Source organism: Hyperoodon ampullatus (assembly GCF_949752795.1).
Source record: "Hyperoodon ampullatus genome assembly, chromosome: 5".
Lineage (NCBI taxonomy): Eukaryota > Metazoa > Chordata > Mammalia > Artiodactyla > Ziphiidae > Hyperoodon > Hyperoodon ampullatus.
In genome coordinates, this window is record NC_136918.1 from 79,987,789 (window position 1) to 80,003,029 (window position 15,241).

Here is a 15,241-nt window from a genome sequence, read left to right on the forward strand (position 1 = left end):
TTAAATGGCTAGTCTCCTAACTTCAGACCTTTACTCAAGTCACCTCCGTCAGAGCTTCCGTAGCCAACACTACCTAAAATTTCAACACTGTCCTGTCCTCCCTTTCCTTCTCCTTAACATTTGTCACCATCAACATACTATGTTTTATTACCTAGTTTATTAGGTTATTTATCATTGAGATTGTCATGTTACCCAATTAAAAAGAAATGTTCTCCCAACTACCCCATTTTTCTCTTGAAGATAACATACATTCCAAACTTCAGTGTTAAGTAAACAAATCAACACATTTGCCAGTGTAGCTCAACTGTATAAAATAGCAATGCTTTTATTTTGGGAAAAGAGAGAGAAAAAGAGATCACTCTTAACATCATTTCATAGAAAGTTGATTTCAGAATGATAGTCCTTGAACTTGAATAAATTTAGTTTCATTAAAAAAAATAGGGAGAAAAGAGAAAACACAGTATAGTCATAAGGAACCTGGGTTCTAGCCTCATCTAGGTAACTTTCCAGAGACCCAGGCTTAATGTAGATTAAGGCTTAACAAGAATTACTTGTAGAGGGCCCATTTTGCAGTTCTGAAAAGATTGGCTTTCATATTACTGTCAAAAACTGTGACGGGTCTGAAATTTTACCCTACTCGTAAACTAACAAATTATCCTACCACGGTTTTATAGATGCTGAAGACAGACACAAGACTTACAGGTTAGAGAAAAGCACTTTATTACTCATGGCAATAGCAGTACCAGTATCAGGTTTTGTGCCAGTTCCCTGAGTCCCATTTCCCATAGGGTAACACAAAGATGGCCAGGTGACAACTATACATGCAGTGGATCATGTTCCAGGAAAGAAACCCTGAGCTTAGGAACCCAAACCTTTTATAATGGGCATAAACATGCTTATCTTTTGCTCTGTAGGGTGATACTACCTTTACCATGCTGGACACTAAGTAAACACACTCAGGAGGGAGACTTTTTTATTATACTGAATAGTAAGCAAACCTGCCTTTTGCTCTGGAGAGAAACAATAACTCTATCTTCCAAGGCTGCTCACTATATAAATCTCCTTGAAAAATACAGTCTAGAAAAAAGGCAGTCAGTAGCATCTCTGCTTGTAAAACGTACAAAATATGTGAGAGACCCATGGAGAACTGTCTTCCAACAACAACCATGTCTGGCAAACATTACAAGAAGAAAAGCTAGCCTGACATCTGAGTCTTATGTTTATCACAAAAACACAAGTTGTAGACAAGAAAGCAGCCTGTCAAAAGCCAGGCCTGGAGTCCGAGAAAAATAAGAAAGTCTACATTTTATGGAAAATGACTTAAGACTAGCTTAACATACCAGGAGCATTTTTAATAAATTTTACTAAACGTTATAAAAATGCAAGTCAATTTCCCCAAAATCTGAAAGGGAGATGGGGCTCAGCACACACTGTACGACGTACCATTCTACTGAGGGGGCAGTAGTGTAACACATATAGACACAGAATCTGTCATCCAGACGCTTAAAGTTTAATAGAGATGAAAGGTAGCTGGAGACAAGGAATCTAATGCCTACCCCTGGTGGAGAGCTGCTGTTAAGTAATCAATATCATAAATATACCAACTCTTCTTGAAACTGGACTATACTATACTGCATAGAATATACTATTCAATAAGAGAAGAAACTGGAATTGAAACTTAGAGCTCTTTACCATTTTTCTCTTGCCACACATAAGACCAAGAAGCCACATAAGGGAGAACATGCAAGCTAGATAAAAGAATATGGCAGCAGAGAGAAAATGAAGGCTACAAGGATTCTTCAGGCAAAGCTTGACAGATGATGAGATAAAGAGAAAAAGAAGAGTTCAATGATAATATGTATGTCTGATCATATACACCCATAAACCACACACACAGAAAAAAACCTAAAAAAGCTACTTTACAAATATTCCCATGTATTCATCATAGCCAAGTCTGTGCAACAGTATTATTCAAATCTAACATATGAGGGAATAAAGACTCAGAGAAGTTAAGTTCACCAGGTCATAGCTTAAAAGCAAAAATCATTAAGCCTGGATTCAAATACAAATCTTTCTGATTTAAAAGAGTAAATTCACAGTACCATCCTGAATTACACATCCCTTTCCTGACCTCCTATCATCCCTTCCAGCTACAATTTAGCAAACATTTGCCACGTATATACATAGGTTCTAATTTTTTAAAATATGGAACAGGAGAGGATTTGTAACAAAAAATTTATTTAACATTAAATGTGCATCACATGCCTGGCATTGACTCAGCTGAGTCTTAATGTATCAGGTTTGCAAGAAGGATTAAAATATATCCAGATGTAGATAATTACCAGGCATTGAAAACAGGGAGAAAAATGATCTTTTAAAAATAGATATTTCAAAATTATATTTTAGGGTTGTCCACGCATTAGTATATGAATGTCCCAATTCTATGACTCAGGACTCTTCTAGTGAAGGTAAGTTATTACTCCAAAATGAGAGAAGAAATAGAGACCTACTTGTTGGGATGAGAGGGAAAGAAGAGGGAGAGTTAGGGGAAAGAGGGCCATACAATTTTAACTTTCTCCCAAAATAAGAAATGTAAAAATAAAAATAAATGTAAACATAAAAAGGAATCAGAGACATGGGGGAGGGGAGAGAAGGGGCTGGGAACAAAAGGAAAAAAAAAGTAATGTTCAACAAAATTCAAACTTAACACTTTCCTTTGCTAAACACAGAAAAAGAACATTCAGGTGGTGTCTATTATGCTGGCCAAGGTCTTCTACTTAACTGTTTACTCATCATTTTAATTATGTGAGTATTCAATCAAGGGAACAATGAATAAATACAGGTAAAACCAAACTGGAAAAAAATGTTTATCCTCCTTAGTTTAACAAGAAGAAAATGCTTTGGAAATTTATCATAACTGAGGAAAAGGAAAGAGGACATTATGGGTCAAATCCCCAAATAATTAGATATTACTTGCATTGTGATTCTTCCTTCTTCGCTTCAAAATACACAATGAATAGGTCATCAGCTAATGCCTAGAGTTCACTGTCAAAGATTTGTCAAACATATTAATTGCAACTGGAATACTACTCAGCCATTTTCCTACCAAAAAAAAATCAATCAATCAATCAAAATAAAAGAAGCCCAACTGTTTTGATATGCTACAGGTGCTGCAGTGCTTAAGCAGGGGTCATGCTGCAGCCCAAGTCCTCAAGGCTGGCCAAAGAAACAGGCAGGATCAAACCTTCCCTGCTGCAGAGTTCTCATTCCAACATGGCACAACTAACGTCCCAAGGATTTCCCACATTCTGCCTCCCTAAATCTTGCTAATCATCTTCTGAGCTGCCTTTTTTGGAGCTCACATTCTACTAGCGAGTAGTCAAGACAAAAAATAACGTCAGGGGTTGATAAGTATAACACAGAAAAACAAAGCAGGTGGCCTCCTAGAATGAGTTTGGGAGTGTTCCTCCCTCTGCTCTATTTTGGAAGAGTTTGAGAAGGAGAGCTGTTAGCTTTTCTCTAAATGTTTGATAGAATTCACCTGTGAAGCCATCTGGTCCTGGGCTTTTGTTTGTTGCAAGATTTGTAATCACAGTTTCAATTTCAGTGCTTGTGATTGGTCTGTTCATATTTTCTATTTCTTCCTGGTTCAGTCTCAGAAGGTTGTGCATTACTAAGAATTTGTCCATTTATTCCAGGTTGTCCATTTTATTGGCATAGAGTTGCTTGTAGTAATCTCTCATGATCCTTTGTATTTCTGCAGTGTCAGTTGTTACTTCCCCTTTTTCATTTCTAATTCGATTGATTTGTCTTCTCCCTTTTCTTCTTGATGAGTCTGGCTAATGGTTTATCAATTTTGTTTATCTTCTCAAAGAACCAGCTTTTAGTTTTATTGATCTTTGCTATCGTTGCCTTCATTTTTTTTCATTTATTTCTGATCTGATCTTTATGATTTCTTTCCTTCTGATAACTTTGGGGTTTTGTTCTTCTTTCTCTAATTGCTTTAGGTGTAAGGTTAGGTTGTTTATTTGAGATGCTTCTTGTTTCTTAAGGTAGGATTGTATTGCTATAAACTTCCCTATTAGAACTGTGTTTGCTGCATCCCATAGGTTTTCGGTTGTTGTGTTTTCATTATCATTAGTTTCTAGGTATCTTTTGATTTCCTCTTTGATTTCTTCAGTGATCACTTCGTTATTAAGTAGTGTATTGTTTAGCCTCCATGTGTTTGTATATTTTACAGATTTTTTCCTGTAATTGATATCTAGTCTTATAGTGTTGTGGTCAGAAAAGATACTTGCTACGATTTCAATTTTCTTAAATTTACCAAGGCTTGACTTGTGACCCAAGATGTGATCTATCCTGGAGAATGTTCCATGAGCACTTGAGAAGAATGTGTATTCTGTTGTTTTTGGATGGAATGTCCTATAAATATCAATTAAGTCCATCTTGTTTAATGTATCATTTAAAGCTTGTACTTCCTTATTTATTTTCATTTTGGATGATCTGTCCATTGGTAAAAGTGGGGTGTTAAATTCCCCTACTATGATTGTATTACTGTCAATTTCCCCTTTTATGGCTGTTAGCATTTGCCTTATGTATTGAGGTGCTCCTATGTTGGGTGCATAAATATTTACAATTGTTATATTTTCTTCTTGGATTGATCCCTTGATCATTATGTAGTGTCCTTCTTTGTCTCTTGTAATACTCTTTGTTTTAAAGTCTATTTTGTCTGATATGAGAATTGCTACTCCAGCTTTCTTTTGATTTCCATTTGCATAGAATATCTTTTTCCATTGCCTCACTTTCAGTCTGCATGTGTCCTTAGGTCTGAAGTGGGTTTCTTGTAGACAACGTATATATGGGCTTGTTTTTGTATCCATTCAGCCAGTCTATGTCTTTTGGTTGGAGCATTTAATCCATTTACATTTATGGTAATTATCAAGGCCACCATCACCCTGATACCAAAACCAGACAAAGATGTCACAAAAAAAAGAAAACTACAGATTAATATCACTGATGAACACGGATGCAAAAATCCTCAACAAAATACTAGCAAACAGAATCCAACAGCACATTAAAAGGATCATACACCATGATCAAGTGGGGTTTATTCCAGGAATGCAAGGATTCTTCAATATACACAAATCAATCAATGTGATACACCATGTTAACAAATTGAAGGATAAAAACCATACGATCATCTCAATAGATGCAGAAAAAGCTCATGACAAAATTCAACACCCATTTATGATAAAAACCCTCCAGAAAGTAGGCATAGAGGGAACTTTCCTCAACATAATAAAGGCCATATATGACAAACCCACAGCCAACATTGTCCTCAATGGTGAAAAACTGAAGCCATTTCCACTAAGATCAGGAACAAGACAAGGTTGCCCACTCTTACCACTATTATTCAATATAGTTTGGGAAGTTTTAGCCACAGCAATCAGAGAAGAAAAAGAAATAAAAGGAATCCAAGTCAGAAAAGAAGAAGTAAAGCTGTCACTGTTTGCAGATGACATGATACTATACATAGAGAATCCTAAAGATGCTACCAGAAAACTACTAGAGCTAACCAATGAATTTGGTAAAGTAGCAGGAGACAAAAGCACAGAAATCTCTTGCATTCCTATACATTAATGATGAAAAATCTGAAAGAGAAATTAAGGAAACACTCCCATTTACCATTGCAACAAAAAGAATAAAATACCTAGGAATAAACCTACCTAAGGAGACAAAAGACCTGTATGCAGAAAATTATAAGACATTGATGAAAGAAATTAAAGATGATACAAACAGATGGAGAGATATACCATGTTCTTGGATTGGAAGAATCAACATTGTGAAAGTGACTATACTACCCAAAGCAATCTACAGATTCAATGCAATCCCTATCAAACTACCACTGGTATTTTTCACAGAACTAGAACAAAAAAATTCACAATTTGTGTGGAAACACAAAAGACCCAAAATAACCAAGGCAATCTGAGAAAGAAAATCAGAGCTGGAAGAATCAGGCTCCCAGACTTCAGACTATAATACAAAGCTACAGTGATCAAGACAGTATGGTACTGGCACAAAATCAGAAATATAGATCAATGGAACAGGATAGAAAGCCCTGAGATAAACTCATGCACCTATGGTCACCTTATCTTTGATAAAGGAGGCAAGAATATACAATGGAGAAAAGACAGCCTCTTCAATAAGTTGTGTTGGGAAAACTGGACAGCTACGTGTAAAAGAATGAAATTAGAACACTCCCTAACACCATACACAAAAATAAACTCAAAATGGGTTAAAGATCTAAATGTAAGGCCAGACACTATCAAACTCTTAGAGGAAAACATAGGCAGAACACTCTATGACATAAATCACAGCAAGATCCTTTCTGATCCACCTCCTAGAGAAATGGAAATAAGAACAAAAATAAACAAATGGGACCTAATGAAACTTAAAAGCTTTTGCACAGCAAAGGAAACCATAAACAAGACAAAAGGACAACCCTCAGAATGGGAGAATATATTTGCAAATGAAGCAACTGACAAAGGATTAACCTCCAAAATTTAGAAGCAGCTCATGCAGCTCAATAGCAAAAAAATAAACAACCCAATCCAAAAATGGGCAGAAGACCTAAATAAACATTTCTCCAAGGAAGATATACAGATTGCCAACAAATGCATGAAAGAATGCTCCACATCATTAATCATTAGAGAAATGCAAAGCAAAACTACAATGTGATATCACCTCACACTGGTCAGAATGGCCATCATTAAAAATCTACAAACAATAAATGCTGGAGAGGGTGTGGAGAAAAGCGAACCCTCATACACATTACATTGGTGGCAATGTAAATTGATACAGCCACTATGGAGAACAGTATTGAGGTTCCTTAAAAAACTAAAAATACAACTACCATACGACCCAGCAATCCCACTACTTGAAATATACCCTGAGAAAACCATAATTCAAAAAGAGTTATGTACCACAACGTTCACTGCAGCTGTATTTACAATAGCCAGGACATGGAAGCAACCTAACTGTCCATCGACAGATGAATGGATAAAGAAGATGTGGCACATATATACAATGGAATATTACTCAGCCATAAAAAGAAACGAAATTGAGTTATTTGTAGTGAGGTGGATGGACCCAGAGTCTGTCATACAGAGTGAAGTTAAGTCATAAAGAGAAAAATAAATACCATATGCTAACACATATATATGGAATCTTTAAAAAAAACGGTTATGAAGAACCTAGGGCAGGACAGGAATAAAGACGCAGACGTAGAGAATGGATTTGAGGACACGGGAAGGGGAAGGGTAAGCTGGTATGAAGTGAGAGAGTGGCATGGACTTATATATAATACCAAATGTAAAATAGATAGCTAGTGGGAAGCAGCCGCATAGCACAGGGAGATCAGCTCAGTGCTTTGTGACCACCTGGGGGGTTGGGGTAGGGAGGGTGGGAGGGAGACACAAGAGGGAGGAGATATAGGGATATATGTATATGTATAGCTGACTCACTTTGTTATAAAGCAGAAACGAACACACCATTGTAAAGCAATTATACTCCAATAAAGATGTTTTAAAAAAAGAGAGAGATAATGGCTTAATGTTTCTAGACAATTCTATGAAAAAAATTTGAGTAAAAGTTTTTTTACTTCCCCTCACTCAAGAAGCTTCCAGGAAAAACAAAACAAAACAGAAGACAATTCACAGTTCCATGTTAAAACCAAGTTACTGGGACTAGAATTGCTAGGATTTTAGTGAAATAAAGAGGAAACAAACTTCAAGACACATCACTAACATATGGTATTAATTTTACCACTCTGTAAAAATCCAACCACTGTATATATCTTAGGAATCAAATTTGGACATTGGTTCCCCTCCCACTGAATATTTCATAGATTATGTATATATGAGGAAAGGGAGTAAAGTGGAGAGCTTGGGAAAATAAAACTGCCAAAAATCCTAAATATTATTCCCCATTATGCCACAGTGTGTTTCTGAATACGGCCTAATTCAACATAGCATATTTTCTATACGAACACCACTATAACAAGGTGTTTCAGTTCCTAACCTAGGATTTCAAATTAACCAAAGTGACTAACATTATCTTCTAAAAGCAGTGATAAAACATCCCCAAGCTCCTCTATACTTTTAAAATGTCAACTATTCTCCAAATCAAAGGGTGCTTTGAAATTAGAGTTGAAAGAAACCATATATGGTATAGAATAGACTGAACTTATCATTTTACATATCCTGAAAAAAGGCCTACAATGATTATAGGATTTCCCCAGGGAATAGTTACTAACATAGCCCAAGACTGGAGGCCAGCCATGGCTCTGGAATCCTAATACACTGTCACTTTGCTGTCTTATAGCCACTGCTTAAAAAACAAAACAAGAAAAAAAAACAAGACAAAAAAACCCTCTGAAAATGACATACCCACTGAAAACACTGATTACACAAAAAGACCCAATGTAATAAGTGCTCTGAAAAACCCTTACGATACTAACATAAGTTGGTCAAGCATTAATAACCAGAGCTGTTATAACAACAAAATATTTAATTAAGAATCACCTTCCCTGTGGAGGCCTGGTGTGCAATGGCTACAAATAGCAGCCTCCTGGGCAGTGTACAGCCTGTTGCTTATACAGGTTGCCCTAAGGGACCTTGGAGACAGCCCTTTCCGGTGGACATTCATGTCTGGATGCTGTCCCCAATCTGGACTCCAGACAAGTATGTACAGTGCCTTTGGAAAGCCCCAGGGCACAGTGGCTAGGGTCTACATTGGCCAAGTCATAAATCCATCCACACCAAGCTGAACAAGGAGCACGTGACTGAGGCCCAACTCAGGGCCAAGTTCATGTTCCCTGGCCACCAGGAGATCCACATCTCCAAGAACTGGGGATTTACTAAGTTTAATGCAGATGAATATGAAAACGTGGCGGCAGAAAAGCAGCTCATCCCAGATGGCTGTGGGGTCAAATACATCCCTAGTTGTGTCTCCTGGACAAACGGCTCTCACTCATGAGAGCTTTGGCACTGTCCCCTCCTGACTCATGCCCACCAATAAATCCTACTTTCCTGTCTAAAAAAAAAAATCACCTTGCTTTCTCAGATTTCAAAAAGGTTTATGGAGGAGGGAGGGTGAGGTGGGGTTGGAGACATAAAGTGAAACGTTATATAATCATAAAACTTACCAGTTGTCAACACAGAGAAAGGTGGAGAGAGTAGGGACTGGGCTGCATGGGAGACCATGGAGAAGAAAAACTAGGTTTGCCATTTTAGTCTATCTATTTTTCTGTTATTTGAGTCTTCAACAAGTTTACATTCATATATTACTTACGTATTTTTAGAAGAAAGAAAACGAATGTTATTTTGAATTCTCCAAAAGCACTCAACTCCCTTTAATACACAAAAGTTACACAGTCATTCTTGGGATATTCTTTTAAAGCACTATCAAGTCCTCTGTTAAACCTTTTATAACTCAAAATGTTCAGGGGTATATATATTAAAATGTTAAGCCAAATACTAAAGTCTCAAAAAGTCACCCTTTATTCTAATTTTCAAACTTATTTTATAAACCAAATTTCTTCAGTTTAATTGAGAAAGGGGAAGTGTATGAAAAAAGGAATTGCTATTATAAAATAATAACAGACATGAGAGGAGCATAGTTATATATTTTATATAATTATTTTACCTATAATAAAATGGAATTTGAAAAATCATCCTTTAGCGATTCACTGCAGAACATATAACACTGTAAAATACTCATTTGCATGCAAAAGGAAAAAAAAATAGAAGTACGTTTAATGTACTTTTAATTTCAGAAGATCTCAAATGTATTCATAATGTACCCAATACAACTCTACCCCCAAAACTCAATTTCATCAATGAAACTGGCTTCTGTCCTTCCTTAACTGAACACATCTAGGTTTGGTCTAATCATGCATTATTCCTAGATTCTGGAACTCATTATAAAGGGGAACAAAATGTATTATGCCTGGGAGGGAAAACAATAAACTGAAGTGTGGTACTTGGGTGAATACTGAAGCTTATATCAATAATAAATTCTCTGAATTAGGCCCAAATCAAATTCATCTCAACATGCAGAGAGCAAGCAAAAAGTATGTGGTTTTGATATGACTATTTGAAAGACAATAATCAACAGAATGTTATATGCCAGCATCAAAACTAAAAAGCAACTTTTCACAAATAAGTTTGTTCCTATGTAATCAGCTTCAAAATACAAAATATAAAACACAGATGATTTTTTTTTTAAGTTTTCAAACCCTTAAAATCAAGAGGAGCAAAAGTTTTAAAAAAATCAGCCCTAAAGCTTTTGGTGGAAAGTGAAGGGTAGCAGAGAGAAGACAGCTGCTCCTTACTATTTTTCCATAACTAGTTTTTTTTTTTTTTAACTCATTCTAGTAATCACCTTTCTTCTGTCCCATCATCAGCCTCCTCAAAATCCACACCTCTGAGCTTTCCAGTATAAGTTTCTAATGAACCCATCCTGGGCAAAGATTCCAAACCAGCAACTGAGCAAAGTACTCCTAGAAAGATTTCTTTTAATGTTTGTTTGTCTGTGTTTTTAGCATTTCAGGAATTGGAAACACTGCTTTTAAGACATCTTCTTGCCTTAAGTAGAAAGATGAAAACAGGAAAAAGCCTGCTCTATGAAGGTGAGCATGAAGGAAACAAGTCTTTAAGAGGCTCATGAATACAGGACCCTGACAGTTTTTAAATGTTAGGTTAAAGGAACTGAAGAGGAATTTCAGTGATGTGGGGATCACAAAACTGATCTGTCTAAATCAAAAAGCATTCCTGCAGTCACAAGGAAAAGAGGGACTCGTGATTTAACACCAAACTTAGAAATGAATAACCCAAGTAGATAAGGACTTTACTTGAATATTGAGTGACTCAGAACTAACCACTGAAAGAGGTCTGTTTCCTTTTTTTTTTTTTTTTTTTTTTTTTGCGGTACGCAGGCCTCTCACTGTTGTGACCTCTCCCGTTGCGGAGCACAGGCTCCGGACGCGCAGGCTCAGCGGCCATGGCTCACGGGCCCAGCTGCTCCGCATGTGGGATCTTCCCGGACCGGGGCACGAACCCATGTCCCCTGCATCAGCAGGTAGACTCTCAACCACTGCACCACCAGGGAAGCCCTGTTGGCTATTTTTAAGAGTTATTTATTGGGCATATTTTAGAGTCAGTTTTTAAAGACTTCTTTTACACTAATCCTAAAATCTACCTGACTCTAAGTCTTTTCCATGGAGCCACACAAAAGCTGAATCTCCATGAAAGCTATCGTATCTTCCCCAGTACTCATTTAAAACATTCTGGAAATCTATATGGCCCTACATTTATTTATCACTTTGTAAGATCCTCCAAAACCTAGAGTATAACAGACATGTGTGTGTGTACCCAAACACATTTGATGAGTTGAACTAGATAATCTCTTAGCTCCTATTTATAAGATTGTATTAAACAAACATTTATAAGATTCCTTTTTTTAAAATTAACTTACTTCAAAGTTTATTTAAAATGGGATCCCCTGGTCTCTAGGTGAATTCAGTAATAGGGGCTCCCAAACTATTTCTAATTCAAACATGTAACAATTTTACCCAACCCACAATAAAACTACATTGCCTTATGTGCCTTTACAGAAGCTATAAAACTGTATTTTTTCACCTAATATTCCCACTGCTGAAAATCCTTAAGGAAAACCTTTAAAAACAAGAATAAAATGCTATATATACAAAAATATTCAAAGTGTCATATATATACCAGCAAAAAAAAAAAAAAAAAATACAATCAAAGTGCCCCAAAGGGGTGGAAAGGAAAACAGGGGAGAAAATTACACCTAAAAACATATTTAGAACACTAGATAGAAACAGGAGAATTGGTACATTAAGGGACCAAGAGATCACAAACTATTCTTGACTATGACTGTAATTATAAATAACACGTAAAAGGGTAGTGGTTTTGTCGTAATTTTTTCTCCTCAAAATTTTTTCTGGCACCATGGCTGCATAATTTTTAAACTAAAAATGGAAAATATAAAGCTATTTCCATATCATCTAACTTTAACACCTAAAAAGAAAATACAATCTCCCCCTCCCTTTTGGGGAAGCATGTTGCTGAATTTAACTCAGAAGTGTCATTAATGAAATCACTGTGGTTGAGATTGCTAAAGTAGAAATGCTAAGTCTCTCCACACGGTCAGAGCCTTGCTAAATCTAAAACATGCATTTATGAATCACAAGATGCTATTTTGCTGACTGATGGATTTCATGCCATGCTACCTTTGTTCTGATTACATAAGGCCCCCATATTTCAGAAAATAAAACAGCTGATTTTGCCTGATTAAGTTTCTGAAACCAGGGACTAGTGGGCAAAAGCTAGGCTATTCCATTTTAATAAAATTAGCAGGTGGATGGACCTAAAGACTGTCATAAAGAGTGAAGTAAGTTAGAAAGAAAAATAAATACCGTATGCTAACACATATATATGGAATCTAAAAAAAAAAAAAAAAAAGGTTCTGAAGAACCTAGGGGCAGGACAGGAATAAAGACACAGACGTAGAGAATGGACTTGAGGACACGGGGAGGAGGAAGGGTAAGCTGTGTCGAAGTGAGAGAGTGGCATGTACATATATACACTACCAAATGTAAAACAGCTAGTGGGAAGCAGCCGCATAGCACAGGGGATCAGCTTGGAGCTTTGTGACCACCTAGAGGGGTGGGATAGGGAGGGTGGGAGGGAGACGCAAGAGGGAGGAGATTTGGGGATATATGTATATGTATAGCTGATTCACTTTGTTATAAAGCAGAAACTAACACACCATTGTAAAGCAATTATACTCCAATAAAGATGTTAAAAATAAAATAAAATAAAATTAGCTATACATATCAAGCATCAAACATTGGGAGAGTTCAACCCCAGATGGGAGAGTTCAACCCCAGAACACCAAAAGCAAAATCTAAATGGAAAGTATGGAAAAAATCTACAATTTTCAGGAAAAAGAGAGGCGGGGGAGGGAAAAGCTATAAACTGAAGTAAGAAAATTGCTGGCTTATGTGTTGTGTGAATTAATGCCAGTAAAACAATTCTTGCTGGACCCAATTTCCTGAGCCCAGAATTCCTGGATACTCATCTAGGAGTCACTACTCTCTGTCCAGTGGCAGAGTTGCCCATATACTTGAGTTAAGAACTTTTTATCAGGGAAGAAGTAAAGCCTAGAAGGCTTCAAATCTAATTCCTGAATACCCTCAATTGCTAATATAAACCATAGTTTATAAACCTAAGAACTGTTGACATTGGAATGGAGATAGAAGCCCATTAGATACCTCCATCACTGGTCAGAAACACCATCAATCTCCAATAGCAACCAAGAAATAGAACAGCTTTGTACAGCACTGGCTTCAAATGAAAACTGTAACTATTAATTTAAACAGAGAATAAATATTACAGCAGAAAAACTTCCCTCCTCCTCCTCTGATACACATACCAAATGTTTATTTCTCGTCTTCTTCAAAATGACGGGGAGAGAAATGAATACTGAGCAAAACAGGAAGGGAACAGAGGGCAAAAGACCAAGATTTCTAAAGGCAATGTATAGAAGAACAAGGGAGGGTTGTCAAGCTACTAATAGTGGAAAAACAAAACAAAACCAGACTGACAAGGAGGTTGGGGGGTCTAATATCACCCAATTATCATATTCTCTCTGTAAAGGAAAGTCCAAATGAAAAACCAAATTATAATCAAAAGGCAAGTATATTCTCATAAAGAGGGTTCCCAATAATTAAGAATTTTCAATCATGGTACCTCAGGCTTCACTGAGACATAACTGCCAATTAAGTTGACTATTAGTGCTGGCTGATCAGGGCATCCTCCCATGAGAGATACCAATGTAAAGTGACTTATTCTTGCTCTCCTGAACCCCTTCTTTCCACCATCATGTTGACTGTAACCCTCACATTAAGAATACAGTCTCTGTTCAGACTGGCCACAAAACAACTGTTTCAGTTTTAGCTCTCTTTCATAATATGTTTTCATGCTCCCTACCCTACCTCAATTCCCTCACACAAATAATCTTGACTATATTTGGTCAGGCCATCTCTTCCACAAGCCACCTGTTGATTACAACTAATTTCATTCAGGCACAAACCCTAGGTAAAATTCGAAGAGCATCATGAATCAAACTCCTAAATACTGATATGTAAGTAGTGGGATAACTTCCTTTTAGAAACTTTCATGAAATTAAATAAGAATCAAGTGATGCGTAAATGTAGTAGAAGCATATTACTTTCGATTACCCTCTCTGAGGGACTGGAAATTAAATAAGAATCAAGTGATGCGTAAATGTAGTAGAAGCATATTCCTTTAGATTATACTCTCTGAGGGACTGGATAACACCTTCACTGCAGTCAAGAGTGACGAAGACAACCACTGTAACACCAACATCTGCAGAAAATCAAAAACCAAAACCCAGAGCTCCTTAAAGAAATCTGTTAGATTGAATAGCAAAAATCATGAGACTTTTCTAGTCTATTTTGAAAGAGCTCCAGATATAGTCTACAACCCTCCTCTATAGTACACTCAAGCAATTCTTATACTCAGGATGGCTAAGATTTTCTCATAACCAAGACCTCTCCTAGTTAAGCCCTTTCAAGGTAAATAGTTAGGTTCAAACAAATTAAACATTTAAGACAAATGTGAATTCTTTAAATGACTTTTCATCCAAGATGACTGCTTCACAGTAAATAAGGGGAAAAAAAAAGTCATAGGCCATCACTGCTCTTTTTGTGAATAATCTTAATTGATATCGGCATTATTTCCCATTAAAATTTTTTTAATTCTTTAAAACGTACAATATATAACATATACAAAATTAAACATGTACACAAACCTGTAATTTTTTTACAATAAAACATTTCATGTGTAAAAGCTTAAATTATATTTTTCAGATAGTTATTTTAAAGTCAGATCTATGAACTAAAAAGTAACCTATACTCCTGAATTCAGCCATAACAAAGGGACAATCTAACTTAACAGCTGTGATTCTTTCTATAGATTTTTACAAATTTTTAACACAAAATTGATCCACTTGAGTAATTAGTAAAACTATAGTCTCTTTTCCAGTTTACAAATAACAACATAACTATACAACCTAGCACTTTAAAGTGTCCCATGTTAATGTTAGACATGTATTTTTAGAAAAAACATGCTTT

General features: G+C 36.3%; 1 protein-coding gene across 1 annotated transcript in view; it reads right to left on the reverse strand.

The window, feature by feature from the left end:
- Positions 1–15,241, reverse strand: part of GTF2E1 (general transcription factor IIE subunit 1) — a 29,113-nt gene that overhangs the window by 12,628 nt on the left and 1,244 nt on the right. The gene's annotated exons all lie outside the window — the stretch shown is intronic.